Below are 21,703 nucleotides of genomic sequence, written 5' to 3'. Positions count from 1 at the left end.
TGTGGTAACTGTGCATGCAACCATTGATGCCACAAAGAAACATTTTATAACTTTTTTTTTTTAGCATAATGTTAAAAGGGGAGGGATGGTAAAGAAAATAAAAGAAACATTAAACCAAGTTTTATTTGTTTGAAACGTTCTGGATCACTAACAGCAGCAATTAAAAGCATTTTAAATGTTATTAAGTCTGTTATAAACTTCTAAATATACAATCAAACATTTTCTGAGTGTGTCACTAGTTAGAAAGAGAACCAAAAGCAAGTTGCAAGTTTCCCAAGTTGACAGTACTGATATTACTGACAGTACTCTGTAGCTGATTATACTTTAATTACAGAACAACTTCTAGATTACATCTAGTTCTTGTTTAGTTAATGCTTCAATAGCTTGGGTGTATCTTTGTTTTATAAAGAAGCATGGAGGGAAAATAGAAGTATTGAAACAGTAAATTTTATAAATCTGACACAATTTGGAGACTGATACTGTATGATGCAAAAGATGAGCTTACAAAATCATTTAGGAAAATACCACTGGAAGGGATTACAGCAAAACATAAAGGACAAAGGTAACAGTTCAATATAGAGAGGGATAAATTGTTTTTTAAATCACTGTTGAGTTTAAATCACTATTTTTATTACTGTCTATAATAAAGGAAAAAGACACAGTTTTTGTTTTTATCATAAATTTATAGAAGAGTTAGAAAATATAATCAGCATACAAAATATTATGGGATAATCTGTACAGATTTATGCATCAGACAAATGTAATGGATGTAATGAAGGCGGAAAATGTTGTGCATTTTAATATCTGGAAGGCTTCAGCCTTTGCTGAAGGCTGATGTTGTTTTGCAGGGTCTAAGTGACCCTTTAATTATCTGAATATTCTTCTAGTGTTTTGCAGCAGGACTGTATTATGTCTAAAGGTATGTGAATATTTAAATTACTGATACAATGTAGATCTTCATTTGAATTTTGTACTATTTCTACCAAGGAATTAATGTACTAAAAGTGTTAAGACAGCAAAGTCATTTGTGTGTTATTGATTTAGCTACGTGTTAATTTCTGCAACAAGATGTTCGTGTTACCAATGTTACAGATTGGTAGTACATGTAGAGGTATCTGGAATGTGTGGATTTATTTCTAAAAATGTAATATGCTAGCAAATCTAGATCTGTGCTTTAGATAGAATGAATAATGCAAGTATTGTGTTGTAACTAATTTTTCTCTTCTCCTAATTTCCCAATACATTTCTATGTCAGTTAGTTCTCCTGTATCAGAACCGTATAGTAGCACCAGGGAAAGGCACAGAATGGATAGAAAGTAATTTACTGCTGAAAACAATAGTAATTGCTCCACTGAATGGGCTTTAATCATGATTTTGCTGCAGTCTTCAAATTCTGAACTGTGTTTTGCTGATCAATCTTTAAGAAAAAATACCAGTCCCTTCACTGGGATCAGAATTGCTTATGATTTCAGAGCCTCAGTGTCTTTTGAGTAAACTGAACAATCTTCTGAAACTTGCAAAATTGTTCAGAGTAGCCAGGTAGAAGCTCCATTTATTCTTTATGCCCCTCACTGCTCCCAACAGGACACTGTGTGTATGTCACCCAGCATTAATTTCTCAGTGACCCCTATTGTCTTCAGAGGAGGATGAGACTGGGGCCTGACCTCAGGACAGTTTTCCATGAGGCTCTTTGCCTCTTCAGTAGAGGAATTTGGCCTATTTGCAATTCAGAAGCTCAGCAGGGACAGAGGAGGAGCACCTCTAGTATCTCTGGCTTGTTGTTGTGAACAGAGGGAGCACTGTTGGTGCAGTCCAAATATGCATCACATGTGCTTCTGCAAGCAGGTCAGACCAAGCTTATAATAACAATTTAGCTTCACTATGATTCTTAAGACTTTTTTTTTAAATTAAAACTGAAATAATGCCATTAAAGTTAACCCTTCATGATGGTGTATTCCAGCACCATTAGCAGGCCTGAGTATCTTATGTGTAAAAGTCTTGATTTTTCTGAATTGAAAATTTAAAGAATATTCACTAAGATATTAATTTAAAATGTGTGATTAACAGCATATAGTCTAGCATAAGCCCTTGTTTGTTTTTTTTTTTTTGTAGAGGACTTGTTTCCAAACAACAAACCCTAATATTATATAATTCATATATAATTCATTCAATGCTAGGCATCTCAGTGGTACCTCAGTTTACATTTTCCTGACAGATAACAGAGTTTCCAGAACTGCATGAGTTATATAATTTATAGTATTGTGAAATTAAGTCAGCACTTTTAGGATTTTTGCTGAAGTTATTTGGCATTTTCTTTTAAAATAAATGATTCTCATTTAACCTCCATATTTTCTGTCTTGTGAGAGAGTATTTTTGTTTCACTATTGACCTGCCAAGAATGGAAGAATTGTATAAGGGGGCTGAATAACTGCAGAAGTTTAAATTTCTAAGAAGACACATATTCAAGCAGGAAAAGCTTTAGTTGTATTGCCGATGTAGTTAGATACTAATGATATGAACATCCCAGCTCTCAAAAGTATTGTTCCAGTGGAATGGCAGATTCCACTGAGAATGGTGAGAGCTTCTGCCTCCTGTATACGGCTGTATTTAGCTCAGTAAATTCCATCCAGTCAAATATTGATTTTTGTGACTGAAGGGCAACTCTGCCCTCCCTGCTGACTGTGGAAAGATGAATTTCAGGCTGTTTCCCAGGAGTCTCTCAGGGCTGATCTATGCCTTGGAAGTTTTGTTGGCAATTTACTGGGCAATTAAATTCCTAGGAAGTACTTCAAAGGGAAATGGATCTTTGGCTGGCAGGAGTGGATGTTTTTCAGCCAAAGAAAAGATAAAAATGTTGCAAGAAGATTTAAACCCTCTAGGTATATATTAGATAACCTACTGCTGGCTGTCAGGTCTTTCTACTAGCTCAGGTGTGTTCAGACAGATTTCTCCAGCAGCTCTCAGGCCACACAGGTTTGGAAGGCATTGAATCCTTCACATCTAGGATGATCTGCTTCCACCCATTAGTGTCGTGCAAGTAGTTGTAAAAGTTATGAAGTAGAACCATATATTGAATGATGGTGTGGAATGGCATAAAGCAGCCATTCATCCAAACAGTATTAGTTGCCTTGGGCTGCTTGTGGAGCCCTGAAGAATTTGCCAGCTTCAGTTCATGCAAATAAAATGGATTACGTTTCCTACCATTTATTTTAACTTTTTTTTTCCAGAATACTTCTCCATGTCTCATTGATTCAGGTAGTAGGGTGTTTGCTGTTGAAAGAGTAGACAGTAGTTTGTGGGTTTTGGGCCTCTGGGATCCTTTCCAGAACAATGAAGTGGTTCAGCAATGTGGAAAATTGATATATTCATGAATTATATTAGTTGATATAAAATGCTGGAAAGACACAAAATATTAATGCAGCCTGCAGATATTAAAGTGGTTGTGGGATTTAATGGGAACCATAAAAGAGTTATTTGTCTACATTAACATTTGAATCTTGTTTATTTCCTTACACAGTTCCCACAGAACACTACCTGGTGTAAGATATAATTGGGATTCTCTGTATTTTCACATGAATGCTGCTATCAGCTTTTAACTTAGTTTATAAGTAAGCTTTTAATCTGAAGGTTTTGTAAAACCAATTTGCTCACTACAGAAGTATCCTTTGTTTAGGCAGTTGAAAATTAACACAAGACAAGAAAAGCTGATGGAGCATTTTTTGGCTCCTTTTTGGAATCAATGCAGGAAAGTGATGAATAGCTTATGCCTAAACTATAAGGAAATTGGATCCATGCCTGTTCTTTTTAAAACCAAAGTAGTTCTTCCAAGGTGTTTAATGCTTATTTGCTGGTATCAAAGTACATTATGATGAGGATTTTGAGAGTTGATTCTTCATACTGCTATTCCAAAACTTGTGCAGACAACCTGTGTGAAGTTTCAGGAGGATTTGTCATTGATACAAGGTAATTTTCATTGCTGTAACTGTTTTCATTGCTGTAATTGTTTCATTTAAAGGTCCAAGAAGAATTCTTAGTTTTATTCTTCTCACAAGCACCTTGTAACACAGTCTGCCCTTTAGCAAGTGGGACAGAGCACCATAAAGACCATGAACAGCTTCTGCAAAACAGAAGTTGATGTATCAGAGGTTCCTATTAGAGGGCAGCCCTACACAAGACCATACCTGGAGTTTGACACACAGTGTATTCCTTATTACTAATACTTCTTTGCTGTACTTCATACAAGCAGTTAGGTTTTTCTTGAATGCAGAGTCCCAGTTTATGGAATAATAGAAACTCCTCAGAGTCTCGTGTTTAGGGCCTTTTGCTAGCTTAAACATGAAATGCTGAAGGCCTACTATACAGGTTTCCTCCTACTCTGTAGCTACATGAGCACTGGGACAGGCTCCCTATGGAGGTGGTCACAGCACCAGCCTGTCAGAGCTCAAGAAGCATTTAAAAAACACTTCCAGGCACATTGTGGGATTCTTGGGACTGTCCTGTGCAAGGCCAGGAGTTGGACTTGATGGTGCCTTTCAACTCAGCATATTCTATGATTATTGGTGTGATTCTACCACACTACTATGCAAAGTGTTGCTGCATCCCTTTTCCATATTCAAAGTCATTATATGTTCTCATCACTGCACAAAAGGTTTGCAGTTCTCTTTTCTAGTTCTATGCTGATACAATAGTATTTTAAACTCAGGAAAAAGAACTCAACAACTTCCATTAGTTTCTGTTGTCTAAGTAGGTAGTTCCTCACCGAGATAAGTAGCTGTTTGAATACTATGCAAAAATATGTCTTTTGTGTTCAGTATAATAGGGGACATAGATGCCCAAACCAGCAATGTGACTTACTCTTCTTATGGTGTTCAGGGCTTGAAAACCTGTGTTTGTTGTTTCTGGGTTTGGTCCAAGGTGGTCAAGTAGGATCTTGTGTCTTGTGTATACAGTATTTAATCTTCTTAGCTTGTTCATTGTCAAGTTGTTACATATCCCTGAGTTCCATAGGGTCCAGCATTGAAAGACCTAACCAGTCAAGAACAAGGTTTTCTTCTCTGGAAAAGTACAAATAAACAAACACATGAACACCGAGTTGCAAATTGTAGCAGCAAATGTTCCTGCACCCATGATTGTTCTTGCAGTTGCACATCTTCTCCTGGAAATGTTCAGCTCTTCTCCTGCACCTGTTGTTCAGTGGAGGGCTCCACTGTTGGTCTTGCCTTCGTGAGAGCTTTAAGAACAGGTATTGTACAAGAAGTGAGCCTGTGAGAGAAAGGTTACAAAGAGCACAGGCTTAGGGCCCAAACAGGCTGCAGGGCAATATGTTGTGTGTGCACTGCCCCTTGGCAGGTGTCAGCAGTTATCTCTGTTGTGTGTGCAGTTACCATCCTTGTCTGCTTGGTACAATGACTGCCTGTGACATGCTGTGTCTGACAGTAGCTTCTGTGAGATATGGTTGGCACAGCACCTTTGATCTCAGGCACTCTGTTGCGCCCTGCTTTCTTCTCACAGACCTCAGGAAAGCTGATTACTTGACCTCTACTCCACTCCTAAATTTAAATCACATTGGTTCAGCACACCTTCATTTTATCTCCAGGAGGAGCCCATTTTTTACCAGGCTATGTAGCTCCTTTGTTACTTGTATTCATCCAGGTGATACCCTTATTTGTTTTGGATGCATTCATGTCTAATTGATCTTAGTAGTAGAATTCCTATTGACATTACTAAGTTAGGATGCTATTCATTACCTTTGGGTGTCTGTGATGAGGTTGCATTCCTGGTGATATAGGAAAACTGATAGAATTAGGTTCAGAATATTTGATTTACTTCTCTAGTTGATTTCTTGGAGCTCTTTTCATCTGTTCTAGTCCACACAAGTAGGAAGATCCATACAAAGGTGACTATGCTTTTTTCAGTGTAATTAATTTGAAAGGAGAGTGGCCATGATGGGATGTCGAAAGCTTTCTGTGACACATTGTGTTCTGATTTTGGCTTGGAGAGAGTTCATTTTTTTCACAGAGATGGTATGGGGCTGTCTTTTGGATTTGTGCTGAATGCAGTGATGGTACTATAGAGATGTTTTTGTTACTGTTGAGCGGGACTTACACAGACCCAAGGCTTTTTCTGCTTCTTGTTCTGCCAGGAAATTAGAACTGCATGGGAGGTTGGGAGGAGACACAGCCAGGACAGGTGTCCTCAGCTGACCAAAGGGAGATTCCATGTGACACCATGCTCAGTATATGCAGAGGGAGGAAGGGGGGGGAATATTTGGAATGATGGTGTTTGTTTTCCCTAGTAACCATTACATATGGTGGGACCCTGCCCTCCTGGGGATGGCTGAACATTGCAGAGCAGTGAATTAATTCCTTTTAGTGCTTTGCATGGGTTTGACTTTTCCTATTAAGCTTTCTTATCATGTGTACATCTCAGAATAGAAAACTGAAAATTCTGGCCCTAAACTTGTTAGGCAGTGGCAAGAAGAAGGACCTCAGGTTTCAACAGAACTGAGGTAAAATCTCATTGACCCTATAATGTAGCTGTGTGGGCACTATCATCAGAGGGGAAAGTGCTTACAGTATAACTTGGCATTCACTTGGGATCAGTATTAGAATAGTACAAAGTAGTAGGTGATTTCAGACTTTTAATTAAACACCAGGGATTGCATTCCCTCTGTTGCAAAAGGTGAAGTCTAATATTAGTGATATGAAAATTCTCCAGTTATGCCTTTTTCTGCAACACTTGTAAGTCTTTTGTGAAACAGAAAAACTGTTACATTACAAAAGCATCTGTGGAGCATCTACATTTTCAGGCTTTTTAAAAATGGTTAATCTATATGGGATTTGTGGAATGCAAAGCAGAAACATTGTTAAATAATGCATGCTGAGGAAAACATAATCTCATGTATCCCACAGAGGCTTTTGGTTTTGTTTTGGGATTCATGAACTCTCGTGGGCCTTCTAAAAATTAGCAGATCTGAGTACTGTAACAGCTCAATAGTGTAATCTGTCTGGCATCAGGAACCCTCTTTTGCAGAAGCTAAGTGTCTTTTGATATGTGATGTGGTCTGATAATGTTTTAAAGCTCTCTGGCTTCACCAGAGTGTAAATGACTGAGTATCAGCAGTTTGTAAAGCCTTTTAATACTGCTGAAAGAATAGATAATGACAGTGTACAGTTCTAGAACAAAACAATAAAGACTGGGATATACAAAAGTTGATGGCCACTTAGATTCTAAAATAATTACAGTTCATGTGGTTTTGGCTTTTACAGCTTTTGAGTATAAATTCTTTTTATTTTTGTTGAATTTCTCTGAAGTGTTATTCAGGAAACACATTTCTGCAAGAAAACGGTCAAATGTTTAGCCACAGAAAGCAAAAACAGTTCTTTGAAATCTGTCATCTAGTCATCTGTCTGTATATTCATTAGTTTTTGAAATGCCACCAAAGCAGACATGAATTAAAAATGAAAAAATTGTTTTGAAATTATATATCCTTATCATGTTAAAATTCGTACTCAAGTTTTGTAAGGAAAATACTGACCTAATCTAGTGGCAAGATAACAGAAGAAATTGAATATTCTGCCTGGCAAAATAGAAAAAAAAAATTAATCCATTAATTACTCACAAAAAGCTTTTGTTTTGTAATTCCTTTAAAGCAAATCATGACAGTGTAGAAAAAAGGATGGGCAGACTCTGGGAACAGTAGCAAGCCTCTTTTGTGTCTACCTACTGCACTGCACTCTGTCAAGTGGCGAAAGGAGAGGCTCTACCTACTGTCTGTCACTGCCAGTACCTCTGTACAAAAGAGTGTGCTTTCTTTCATCAAGAAAGGTTAACAGGCTTTTCATTGCATTCTGTAGTCAGTAAGATCATGTGTAAATTAATTTGGAATTTCTGAGTACAGCACCTTTAACCCTACAACTAGCTTAGTAGAAGACTTCCTGCGAAAGTTCTTGTGCCCACTGACATCCTTCTATTATTGTTAATAACTCATGTGGTCCTTTTTTTCATGTCTAAAGTACCTGTCTACCTTTAGAGAACAAAATAAATGGTTATTTATTGTTATGAGAGAGCTTCCTGATGCTGATAGACTGACTTAGCTACTGCTGTTTGTCTTGACAGAGCTAAACTGAGCTAAATGCTTTTCCACTCAGAAACATTTGTCCGTTTCTCCACAGAGGAACTTCCAAACAAATAAAGGATTCCTACAGATTTGAAAAGATGACAGCTGGCATGTGTGTTCTCACTGACAATGCTGAAAGAGAGGAAGAAACTTAAACAGAACCTGAAAAGTGTCAGTGGCCTGGGCAAAGTAGAGGCAGTGAGCTGCTCCACCAGGGTTCTGCCTGAAAACACCATGAAGTTTGAGCACAAAAATACCACTAGATTAATTTTTGGAAGAATGTCACATTGGACTCTCATAGATGAATTAAATGTGTTTTAATAGTCTCCTTTTTGGAATAACCTACACAGTGGGATGCCTCTTGGCCAGCATTTCATGTCAAAAGCAGTATTTGTCTTCTTTTACTTTATTGACAGTGTTTTGAAAGTTCCTTTTTTCTTTTTTTTTCTTTCTAAAAGGACACCAACAGTTGAAATCAAATTAGTAGCCAGAACCTTCTGCAAATCTTTATTCTCCTATTAGCTTTTCTTTAACATGGCACACAGTTTAGTTATTTGACAAAAATGGATTTTAAATTCTGATATTATCTCAATGAGTTTTAATGGAAAATGTTGGGTTAATTCTCCCTCTTTTTCACTTTCCAGAATATTATATTAACCTAACAAATTTTCTGTCAATTATCTGTCTTTGTTTGCACCCCTTTTCCATAAATATCTTAAATACAATTTTTCATATTCCTTTTCAATAGCTGACTTGACTATTGGGTAACAATGATATAATTCGCAAACTAGTGTGCAAATGGAAAAGCTGTGTTGTGCCAGAAGTATTTAAGATTCAGTGAGCACAGAAATTGCAATCAGAGTGTTTTTTTTAAAGTGTACTCATCAGAGCAACAAATTCTCATTATGTTGAGAAATATAGCTCTAATTAGTGACAGGGCAGACTAAATATTATTTTCATATGTGTATGTGTGCATATGTATATATATACACACACTTATTAATTTTGTAAGTATATTATGTTAGTAACTTTATCACTTACACCATAATTTTTATAGAAAAATAGAATGGTTTGGGTTGGAAAGGTCCATGTGCAGGGACACTTTACACTAGACCTGGTTGCTCAAAGCCCCATCCAGCCTCTCCCTGAACACTTAATGGATGGGACATGCACACTTTCTCTGGGCAACCTGTTCCAGTGCTTCACCATCTTCACAGTAAAGAATAGCTTCCTAATATCCAATATAAACCTACCTTCTTCCAGTTTAAAGTCACTCCCCCTTGTCCTGTCAATACTTGCACTTATAGAGTTCCTCTCCAGCTTTCTTTTATGCCCCTTTAGGGGAACTTGTAAGTCTCCCTGGAGACTTCTCTTCAGGTTGAACAATCCCAATTCTCTCAGCCTGTCTTCATAGGAGACGTGCTCCAGCCCTCTGATCATCTTAGTTACCATCCTCTGGACTTGTTCCAATAGAGACACATCTATGTTGTGTTGGAGATGCCAGACCTGCATGTAGCACTCCAGGAGGGGTCTCATGAGGGCAGAGTAATTGCTTCCCAATAGGGAAGCAGTCACTTCCCTTGCCCTGCTGCCCACGCTGCTTTCCTGCAGCCCAGGACATGTTTGGCTTTCTGGGCTGCAAGTACCCATTGCCAGGTCATGTGGAGCTTCTCAACCCAAGACCTTCTCTTCAGGCCTGCTCAGTCTGTTATCTGCCCAGCCTGTACTTGTGCTTGGGGTTGCCCTGACCCAGGGCCTTGCATTTGGCCTTGTGAAACTTCATGAGGTTTGCACAGACTCACCCCTCAATCCTGTGAAGGTCCTTCTGGGTATCATTCCTTCCCTCCAGCATGTTGACTGTGACATTCACATTTTCTGGAAAAATCCCTTTGCCCAGGATTTTTCCAGAAAATGTGAATGCCGCAGTTGACCACACCACACAGCTTGGTGTCACCAGCAAACCTGCTGAGATGCACTGGATGGCAGTTTCTGTGTCACTGATGAAGATGTGACACAGTCCTGGTCCCCTGAGGTATACCACTTGTCACTGGTCTCATTAGGTTATCGAGTCATTGACCACAACTGCCTGAATGTGGCCATCCAGCCAATTCCTTATCCACGGAGTGGTCCATCCATCAAATCCATTTGTCTCCAGTTTAGGGACAAGGATGCAGGACAGTGCAAGGACAGTGTCAAATGCTTCACAAAATCCAAGGAGATTATGTCAGTTGCTCTTCCCTTATTTATTGATGCTGTGATCCTATTGTTTGTGAGGCAGTTTTCTCTTAGTGAAACCATGTTGACTGTCACCAATTGCCTCCTTACCATCCCTGTGTCTCAGTATTCTTTCCTGGAGATTCTGCTCTCCATGATCTTGCCAAGCACTGAGGTGAGACTGACTGGCCTGTGGTTCCCTGGGTTTTCCTTTGTTTCCTTTAGTAAAAATGAGGGTTATATCTCCTCCTTTCCAGTCAGTGGGAACTTAACTGGGCTGCCACAGCTTCTCAGATATGATTGAGTGTCTTATTCATAATTTTCCTATCTTTAGAAATAAAAGCCTTCAGATACAAAATTTATGCTATTTATAAAATACATTCTGTTAAATATATGTGAAGGATGATACTATGTTAGAATTATTTTGCAGGAAACTGCATACATTGGTGTATGGTAGTTGCCTACACTTTCTTGAATTATTTTATTGCCGATAAACCAAATACACTCATTTATTCAAGTACGATTTAAAAGGTTGGTGGATATAAAACTCAGTCAGGGAAATCCAATAAAGTCTTGACATTCCTTTTTACATGACTTATAGAGTCTGCAGAATATATTGCTTCTCTTCAGAATTAAAAATTCACATATCTAACAGCCTACACTAGGAGCAATGCTGCAACTCATTAGAAAGAAATACAAAGACATGCTTTGAATCATAAAGACGGGAAAAAAAGGTCAGTGTTTTTTAATAAAAACGTACAGTGAAATTTATGACATCTTATGAAAAATGTCTGAGACCTGGTGAGAGAAAGATCAGTATGGACTTCATGGACTGCTCTGCTGTTGTGATACAGACATGTCACAGGAATTATGTGAAGGCAGGAGCTCCAATTCTGTTTTCTTCTTCCCTGTGTTCTTTGGAAGAAATTCTGCTGAGGGTGGTACAATTCTGTGCATGTGAAATGATATAAATAAAGTAGAACTCAGTCCAAGTTAGTGCTCTTTTTAGCCGAATTGTTACAACTGAAGTCAATTTTCTATGAGGTAGAAATTTTAGTGCAGGATTTTTCATGTTAGGAGTACTGTAGGATTGTTTGTGGCATCCAGCAGTTGAATGTATTTGAAACCTGAAAGTTTCACAATCTGGAAGGAAATGGGATGCTACAGTGAAAAGCAGTTTAAAAGGAAAGTATGGCTGTGAATCCCAGACACTGGAGAAACTGTGTCCTTGCTGAAGGTCATGGAAAAGAATGTCTGAATGAAAGTCATTCAGAATAATCAACAGTTCAAAATACTGAATTAGTCTGAATGAAAAAGGCAAGCATAAACAAAATTTGAAGACTGTGACAGAATTCCTTGGGAAAAGCAGTAAGTCTGCAATTCTGAGAAGTTCTTGCCATAGCAAAATAGGTGAAAAGAAAGCCTATTTGGGAGGCTGTCTTTGAGGAGCATATTTTAACTTTTATGTACTTGGTAGTGATTTGAAAAATCAGTGGATGTTACTGACTCACTGTTCACTGAGTCAAATGGATTAAGTCAGAGATACTAGGATCTTTAATTGATTTTTTTAATTTATATTACATATCTGGTTTCAGATGTTTGGCTCTACTTTAGAAGGAATTGTCCTTGTCTTTGCAGAGTATTCCTTGCCAATGCTTATGTAGGAAGGAACAGAGTCAGTAGTGAGCGATAGGAATATGTCAGTATTACATTCACCTCACATCCATGAGGACTTGGGCTGGGGATACAGTTTCACATGCTGCTTTACCTTGTTTAATTTCAGGCTGTTATCCCAAAGAGGTAGTTGCTTTGAGGAAATCCCTGTCATGTCAAAACCTAATCTTTTCTTGCAGAGGTTTGCTGTCTCTTGGATCAATAAGCTGACATAGCTCTCTTGGGAAGCAACAATTCTTAAATGTGAGAGGAGAGGGCAGGAGCTTGCCATGAGGAGCAGAAGAGCTCAGGACCTCTTCGTGTCTTCTTGACAGCTGCTTCTCTTTAGATCAGAGCAAGTCTAGTGGGAAAATCCACCCTTTAAAGTACCAACTTTTTCATTTAAGTAAAAGGAAATGCTGGAGAAAACACTGTTGTCTGTTGTTGCAAATAGAAGGGAGTATAGCCAGTGAATGTGTGGCCCTAATTCCAGCCCCTTCACACACACACACACACAAAGGTTCTGTTTAAATTTGTGGAAATAACTTCCCTACGTAATTCTGTGACTCCACCCAGCCACCCAAAGAAGAAAAGTCATTGTTCAAGTCTCTGTGAAGCTTCCTTTTTTCATACCGGGAGTTGTTTAGGGTATGTGAAAGATTTAAGTACTGAAAAGTACCTTCTGATAAAGTACTTCAGTGATCAAGAGATTACAATGGTTGCTGGCAAATAAAGAGGAAACTACTTTTCTAACCTGGCCCTTAATGCTTTTATAGTAGCAAAGCCAGTTGTATAGATGGGTTCATTTATAGACTCAGCAGTCAAGTTCAGGTTTAATTTTATTTGTTTTCTGAACTCAGATTTTTGAAGTGGGGGATTTTTTTGGTGCAGGTGTCTTGACTCAAATACACTGAAGTGATTCATTTTGTTAAAACAATAGTTTAACTACACTTCTGTCCATTTTAAATATTTGAGACTTTCCTTCCTCTTTCTGTTTTCCCCATGACATTCAATATCTCTGCCAAACCAGAATAATGACTTAGGGTAAACTTTCTCTGATTAAATATGTGAGAAAGCTTATGTGTGAAGTTCAGAGAGTCTTGGTCATGCCAATCTTGATTTTACATCTGGAAATACTGGTTTTTGACATTAAACAAAAGATGTATCATACTTTACCCAGCATATACTGATGTGAATACATCCTGCAGCATTGAAAATAGCCAAGATTGTCAGCTGCTGTGGGAAAAAAAGGAATGTGGTTTAATTAAGCAGAAATTTATTATCTTACCTGGCAACAACCCAGCAGCAAGCATTATATGTGAAAATTCATTTAAACTGTTGGACCCAGCCTTTTGCTGAGAACTCACTATCACGATTAAAGAAGAGTGAGAAAAGATCTTATTTCATCTTTACCTTCTCCATGATTTCATGGACAATACTTCCAAGTGACTAATTTTTAAAGAAACCAGCTCCTGTTACAGAATGAGTTGTGAAGTTAAAAATGCGACGTAAGCAGAGATCCCTGTGATGCACTGTGAGAAGTTGTACGCATTTTTAAAACAATGATATGGGGTACAAAAAGCCTGGTTGCCTTTGGGTTCCATTCGCATTTCAAATGTGAGAAAACCAAAACTCTTTAAGATATGATTGTTAAAGATTTTTTCCTTTTTCTGCTATTCAGGTTTATAGGAAAAGTATTCATATGCTGAAAATCCCTAAATATGTTGATGTCTGTTTTCTGCTATTTTCCTCCAGGAAGAGGAATCTTGCAATGGTTTCTTTGCTCATTGCTGTCTAGTGACTGCTGCACAGGCAGACAACGTGATATAACCCCTTTCATAAATTTGATTCATTTCTGCATAAAAGTCAGTGCAAAACCCCAACAAAAGAAAGAAAACCCCAACCAAACCCACAAATGTAGAAAACCTCAACGCATTCCCCCCACCCCCATCCTTAGAACTTTTTAATATGTCTTGAATGAGAAACACTGTTTTCATGCATTTAGAGATGAAAGTTGATTTGCTGTCTTAAATTTGACTGCCTTAAATGACTCTGACAGGAAGTGAAGCTTTTAATTTCAAGTTAAATGTTGCCTGGAAAATTTGAACCTAACTGAATTGTAGAATATAGTTATGAATTTAACTTGTTGTTTAGGCTAGAAACTGATGAACTACTTCTCAAATGATTGCAGTGAAATAGCTTGAGTCAAGTTCCTGTAAGGAAAGAAGGAGGACTAGGAGAGGGGCTGCCCTGATTTTGCAGCCTAGATTTGCCAGCCAGTCTTAGCTATTGTAACTGATTTCTGTGCAAGTGTATTATTGATTTATTATTTTATTATTCTGACTGTAAGAAAAGCCACGTCTCAAACCCTCTTCTTATTCAATGTCTGGGTGAGGTTTTTTCCCATGATGGGCTTTATTTCCCATGACCCTTTCTTGTCACAGATGGCTGCACTCAGCAGTGTGGAGAATAGCTTTTCTATCAGTCTGGTGGTGCTGGCTAGCTTACAGGTTTTGTGAAGAAAAGAAAGGCAGCCCCTTTCTGTCTTCTAGAAGGAATGGTGCTTAGGAGAAATCAGGGTTAGGGAAGGAGGGATGCAGTCCATTCACAACTGCTTGTCTAAGGAACGTCTTGTCTTGATTTCTTGCTCCTTTTTGGAAGGAGGCCCACCAGTTCTGTAGTGTGCTCATATGGCGGCACCTTCATAAACATCAGGAACCTACCTGGTGGGTAGAGCTGCCTTTTTGTTTGTGCTATGTCCACGTGGTCTGTGAAGCGTTTCCCAGGAGCCCTACCTTAGGTTTCAACTTCTTCCCATAGATCATATGGAAAATTTAGTAAGACATCCCCATTTCCATATGTTTTGATTTCCAGAAGTACTGCTTTGAGACACATTATTCTTTTGAGCAAATCTGAATTGGGAATTGAAGCTGTGGAACCCTAGGGAATAATGCCTGAAGGGAAGTTAAAGGTGAGACTACAAACCAGGCTGGTTTCAGAGATGTAAGAATCGAAGATCAAAAATTACTTTCTTCCCTATGGTGCAGTAGTTTCTACATGTCCTTACAGACCAAATTAAAATGAATACAACAAAGCACAGTTTTTAGAGGTACTATATCTCTGGATAAATTGAAAAACCACCAAAATTTAATTATATATTAAAGATTAAAGAGTACTTTCTGGTTTTAGTTAAATTACAGTTTCTCTGGTGTATAAGCAGTAAGTCAATTTAATGTAAAATTAAAAATCCTGGGACAACAGCTTCTCTCTCAATTCAAATTAGCATGTCTGAGAAAATAATTTTGGTCTTTAATGTTGATTTATAGCAGTTTTTCATTCTTTATGTGCTGAAATCCAAAATAGTGTTATGTTAATGTGGCTGTATTACCTGCAGGTGTTGCTTGAGAGTTGAGTGAACAGTCCTTTGTATTTTCTTTGAAGGATCAATATTTCAAGATGCGTGAAGGAGAAGGGTCTAACTGACAAGCTGCCTTGATGCACTGTTATTCTAACTATGACTGGATTGACTGAAAATTGCCTCAAAGAGTAAGGTAATTTTTTTAAAACTATAAAACATAGCAAAGTGTTTGAAGTAATCAAGGTTAATGAGGAGTGATTTATTTTCACTTTTAAGATGCCTTCACTGTTATAGTTTCTTGAGTTTTTCTTTCTGAAATGTTTATATTTGATACTGCATTTGCATGAAAAAGGTGCATTAGATGTTAAAACTACAAAAAAGTTTAGAGCTGGCAAAATTGAATGAAATCATTTTTAATAGTTGTGCTGTGAGAAATTGCTCTTAGTGTACCTGGGTAATTGGAGAGAAATTACATTTTTATTTTTTGTGTATGTCTAGAAAATGAGCAAATAACCTGGCTTAGGAAAAAATGGTAGTTTGGAAAGAAGATGTATACATAATTATAAACCAGTGCCTTTTCATGAAAGAGGAATTCAATTCATTTAAGTGCTACCTCGTTTCTCTGCCTATACATACTGTCATAACAAGCAGGTATTACTTTGGAAGCCTCAGTGTGTAATACAAATATTATATATGTATGTATGTAAATAAGCTCTTTTTATTTTTGAATCATTAAATGTACTCATTCTCTATTGTGGATAAAATAATATGCTTATCAGTCTACAAGTACCAATTTACAGTCTGGTTTACAAGTTGTGTAGTGAAGTGCTTTTGCAGTACTAATTACAGAATTTCAAGATTTTTTTTTGTTATTTTCGGATTTTGCATTGTGTTTTCCTCTTGCAATGTTATTTTTCCTTCACCTTGAAGAATTTTTCTGTAATTCAATATTTAGTATTTTGTGGGAGGATATCATATATGCTTAGAATAGTATTCATATGAGAGAGAGAGTACTTCTAATGGAAAAAAGCTTTTTTTATCCATTGGTGTGACTGTGCAGAACTGTGATGAGCTTAATTTACACAGAAAAAAATATTGTTCTTGCAATGTGTGCTGTTTGCATTTGAGATTTTGATGTAAAGAATGAATTAGTTTTAAAATGGTCAAAGAAAATAGTAGTGAACATGGCAATATGAAAGAAATTCCCTTTATCTCAGTGGTAATATGAATGTGAAGTTCAAATGATTCTGTGAACAATGTAAATTTTTGCATCAAAATGTAGTGTTTACTTGCATAATAGATCTGAAGTCCTGGGTGGATTTTTTTTGTTTCATTAATGAATAGCATAGACATACAAAAAAAAAAAAGAAAAAAATGTTCCTAGTTAGGGGAGAAGCTGGATTAACTTCTTGGTGAATAAATGAGCTTTTTTTACCCTTAAGGTTTAAATTAATGATTTTATAAAAAGGCATACTCAGGCTCTAGTTACTTGCTTTGTTCTATTCTGCTTGCTTAAATTGCACCTGAAATAACGTTATTTCAGTGGTGTTAAATGCCTTCTCTGATTCTTTTAAATGAGAAATTGAAAAAATTCTAATGTATAAAATGTATTTCAAATGAAAGAGCAACAGCATGGAAATGTAGGTTAGCACATCCCATTTAGGTCTCAGGTTTTTAAGGATGTTTTGAAACTCTATTAGAGATGTAAGATTTATTGTGAGAATTAAGCCGCCGGGTTTTATTTTTGATATATTAAACTAAAAAATACATTCATTTAAAAGCCATACTAATCCTTTAACATCATATTAGCAGAGAAATTGTTCACATTTTCATAAATGTGAAATGCATAAAAATAGACGTTCATTTATGTTTTTGAATAAATTCTCTTTTCTTCGCCTTTGATAATGAAGATACAAGAAAATGGCTGGAGAACAGAAAGTTAGCAGAATCAGCTGCAGCAAAAATAGAACACATCTTAATCAAACCAAGATTTAATTACACCAGATGAAGCCAGTCACAGATTTAATTGAATAACACTGGCAAAAAGAAGGATAAATACTAAAAATATGAATTCTAGTAAACTATATCTGTTATTTGAAGTCTTCCCGTTAAAATAGCATAACAATATGGGTCTATCCGTTTGGAAAGATGTGGTTTAATAGTCAGTGTCAGTAAAACTGGCTAAAATCACATAGTTTCTTCTAAACAAGAAGAAAAATATAGTAATAAATGGAAAGCTTTCTGGATGACAGTAGACTGTGGGGAGAAGTAATAACAGGTGCAATGCTGGTTCATCCAAAATGTCTTCTGTGCTTCCAAAGCTTTGATCCAAGGTACTTACCCTGCTGTGAACTGAAAATGTTCATTTTTACAGAATAATAGTATCACGGAATGGGTTAGGTTGGAAAAGACCTCTAAGATCATCACATCCAGCACTGTCAAGTCCACCATTAAACTATGTCCCAAAGTGCCACGTGTACACGTCTTTTAAATACCTCCAGGCATGGTGACTAAACTACTTCTCTGGGCAACCTGTTCCAGTGCTTGACTGCCCTTGCAGCGAAGAAATTTTTTCTAATATCCAATCTAAACCTCCCCTGGCACAACTTAAGGCAATTTCCTCTTGTCCTATCTCATGTTCCTTGGGTGAGGAGGCCAACCTCTACCTTGTTACAACCTCCTTTCATAAGGTTCTACTTCAGCCTGCTTTTCTCCAGGCTAAACAGCCCCATCTCCCTCAGCTCCTCCTCATCAGATCGGTGCTCAGACCCTTCATTAGCCTCATTGCCCTTCTCTGGATACACTCCAGCCCATCAATGTCTTGCTTGTAGTTAGGGGCCCAAAATTGAGCACAGGATTCAAAGTACAGCTTCACCAGTGCTGAGTAGAGGGGACCAATCGCTGCCCTGGTGCTGCTGCCACACTATTGCTGATTCAGGCCAGGTGCCATTGGCCTTCTTGGCCGCCTGGGCACACACTGGCTCATGTTCAAAAGGATCTGGCCAAAACTCCCAGATCCTTTTCCACTGGGCCCCTTTCCAGCCACTCTTCCCCCAGCCTGTAGTGCTGCCTGGGATTGTTGTGACCCAAGGGCAGGACCTGGCACTTGGCCTAGTTGAACCTCATGCAATTGGCCTTGGCCCATCGATCCAGCCTGTCCAGATCGCTCTGCAGGGCCTTCCTGCCCTCCAGCAGATCAATGCTCCCACCCAGCTTGGTGTCACCTGCAAACTCACTGAGGGTGCACTTGATCCCTGTGTCCAGATCGCTGATAAAGGCCCTGAACGGGATGAGCCCCAGTACTGAGCCCTGGGGAGCACCACTGGTGGCTGCCTGCCAACTCACTGCCATTCACCACCACTCTCTGAGCCCAGCCATCTAGCCAGGCTTTTACTCAGCAAAGAGTATGCCCATCCAAACCCTTGGATGCCAATTTCTCCAGGATAATGCTGTGGGAAACAGTATCAAAGGCTTTACTGAACTCTAGTAGACAACATTCACAGCCTTTCCGTCATCCACTAAGTGGGTCACCTTGTAGTACAAGGAGCTCAGGTTGCTCAAGCAGGACCTGCTTTTCCTAAATCCCTTTGGCTGGTCCTGAGCCCCTGGTTGTCTTGTATGTGGCACATGATGGCGCTCAAGATGATCTGCTCCATGAACTTCCAGTGCTCCATGAACATTGACGAGGTCTGCTCTCAGTCGTCCCTTCTCGAGGCTGAACAGGCCCAACTCCCTCAGCCTTGACACATAAGAGAGGTGCTCTAGCCCTTTAACCATCTTTGTCTCCCTCTGTGACACCTGCTGCAGGAGCTCCCATGTCTCTCTTATCCTGAGGAGCCCAGAACTGGACACAGCACTCCAGATGTGGCCTCACTAGGGCTGGGTGGAGATTCAAGAAAAAAAAAAAAAGAAAAATAAAGGCAGCAGAGAAAAAAACCCAACCTGAATTCCAATCTTCCCTGCTTTATTTTATCTATAGAATTTAGGTGTCCAGCTGCAGCAGGCAGGTTTTCTAATGGTGATGAAGTTAATTGGAACTTTCTGAGTTGTTATGAATTATTTGAGAGTGAGGAGAAATTAGAGTTGCTCATTTAAACATGTGGTAAAAATCACTTCAGAAAACGCTTTCAGAAAATCTTGAAATAGGCAAATTCTTTCTAACCATTGTTAGGACACTATTCTCCCCTGCACATATGGTGCTCAGCAGCATTCCTGAGCGTAGCGACCTGATTATGAAGTGTACCACAACACTGGTGATATCTGCAAACAAATTATAAGTTGGTTCATTTACTTAGGTCTCACATAATTCTGTTGGGAGCAGTGGCAGCATGAATTAGTGCTATATAAAGCAGGAATAGACTTGATTTGACCGGCTATAATAATTGTGAAGTTTATCAACTCTCACTTTTAGAGAGAAAGCTAAGAATATTTCTATAATGTTGAAGTGTTTGTATCACAGTTCTCTGTTCATTTCAGTTTTTAATGGTGGGCAGATAACAGGTGTAATTGTAACTAACAGAATTATTTAAAATTAAATGAGCAAACAGGCTTTTACCTGTTAAATTGATGTCGCACATAGGTGGCTAGTTCCCAACCCCATCACCAAAAAATGTACCCAGGGCAGCTAGCTGGAGTTGGTACAGTTTGTTCCCTCGGCACTGTTTACCCTCCTTTGTTCATGTACTTGTTAGGGTTTTATATCTGACAGAGTGCCTTAGTCCTCCTTTTCTGGCAATGTCCCTATTCTGAGTGACCTCCTGTTTAGCATAACTATTCCAGCATTTCTTGCTAATATTAGTGGTTTCTGCTCTACTTCCCCAAGGGAGGAGTTGCCCTGTCTGTGAATCAGATCCTGCTCTTTCGCACAGTATGGTTTTCTCAAGAGTATCTCGACGATTGCAGGAATACTTCTGGACAATCAGTGCTTTTGGGGTTACCTGTAGGGATGCAAAGAAGATAATTAACCAGTGTAATACAGAGTGTGTTACCTTCTCCTTAGGTAGCTCTCTGAAACTCCTGCACTGAATTCTGATGGGTAGGAAAAAAATTAGGAAAATAGAAAAAAAAAGTCCATTTTATCGCATCTCCCAGGTAAAGAAATTAATATTTCAGGGACTATTTCAGCTGAGCATCCTCTTTGCATATTTACAAGGAACTGAACTGGGAGTCCTCACTCAGGGTATGGCTCCACTCACCACTTCACTATGGTATGGCTGTGAAAGCAGGCTGATGATACATTGATATTTTTTCTTATAAGCACTGTTTTATTCTATTGCAAAACCTTTCAGAGGGAAAGAGATGGGCTACTTGAAAATGTTTTCTTTGTTGAAGTTTGTGCTGAATTATTTGTACTTAAAGAGCGACAAGATCATTTGCATGCTCTAGAAGTGTCAAAGCATGAAGAACTATCCTAATGATACCATCATCTAGGTACCTGTTTTTACCATCCACGAGCTGTAAAAATGTGTTTTCTTAGTTTATTTTCTCTCACTTACTCTGAATTCTTTCTAACTTACTAAGGATTTTAGTGATCAAGCAGAATTCTTTCCTCTCCTTGATCTCCATATTTAGTGATTTGCTTCAAGCCAAACTAGCTCTCTAAATCAATGCAAGTTACATTTTCACGCCCTCCTTTGTAAACTCATGGTCTTTGGCAGATTTGCAAAGTTACACTCAACTCAAACATCTCAACCAAGTCTTTGAAAGACAGTAAAGTATGTATACATGCATAAGAGATGAAGTGTGTTTGTTCAGGCTGTAATGACTCTAAAGGACTGCTGTAATAGATGTCGCTATACCATTAGTTTTATGCTCTATTCCATCATTTTTATGTGAAGGGATTAAAAAAGTAAAAGAATCTGAATCCAGTCAAGTATTTAGGACACCGGAAAGGACCCAAGCAAGACCCAGACATGTGTTTGCAATACAAAAGTGCTGTTCAGATGCTGATTTGATTCTGGAGGCATCTAAACTTGCCAGGCTTACTAGGCTTACCTACCTATTTGAGGGCTATCCACAGCTTTGCTTGGCCATGTCTATAGTGACCCCAGCCAAAGCAGTTTATGATTTAAGCTGAGCAGGATCTAAAAAGTAAGTGCTGCTCTGTTTAAATCCTCAAAAGGGCCAAATCCAATATAGGCCTTCAGGGAATATGTAAGACAACTGTAAAAGCACAGATTAGCCTTGCTCCAGTGTTTTAAAAATCAACTCTTAAGTGGCTGCTTTAAGGATTCAAGTCTGTGACACATGACTGAATTTACAGGCTTACCTGCAGCCCTTAATTAGATATTTGACCTCTGTGCTTAGTTGTTTGAGGTTTTTTCCCCTGCATTTTTTGTGCTCATAGATTGTGTTTCTTG

The 21,703-nt window shown here is 38.3% G+C and overlaps 1 protein-coding gene across 24 annotated transcripts in view; it reads left to right on the top strand.

The window, feature by feature from the left end:
* Positions 1-21,703, top strand: part of NRCAM (neuronal cell adhesion molecule) — a 145,634-nt gene that overhangs the window by 49,326 nt on the left and 74,605 nt on the right. For 21 of the 24 annotated variants that reach the window (XM_030960484.1, XM_030960481.1, XM_030960480.1 and 18 more), the window contains exon 3: positions 15,428-15,537. The exons of 1 other annotated variant lie outside the window; for it this stretch is intronic. The gene's annotated coding sequence lies outside the window, so the exon portion shown is untranslated. The remainder of the gene's footprint in view (positions 1-15,427; positions 15,538-21,703) is intronic. 2 more of the 24 variants (XM_030960456.1, XM_030960455.1) reach the window with 1 other exon arrangement.

Source organism: Camarhynchus parvulus, chromosome 1A (assembly GCF_901933205.1).
Source record: "Camarhynchus parvulus chromosome 1A, STF_HiC, whole genome shotgun sequence".
Lineage (NCBI taxonomy): Eukaryota > Metazoa > Chordata > Aves > Passeriformes > Thraupidae > Camarhynchus > Camarhynchus parvulus.
This window is presented reverse-complemented; position numbering and strand designations above follow the sequence as displayed.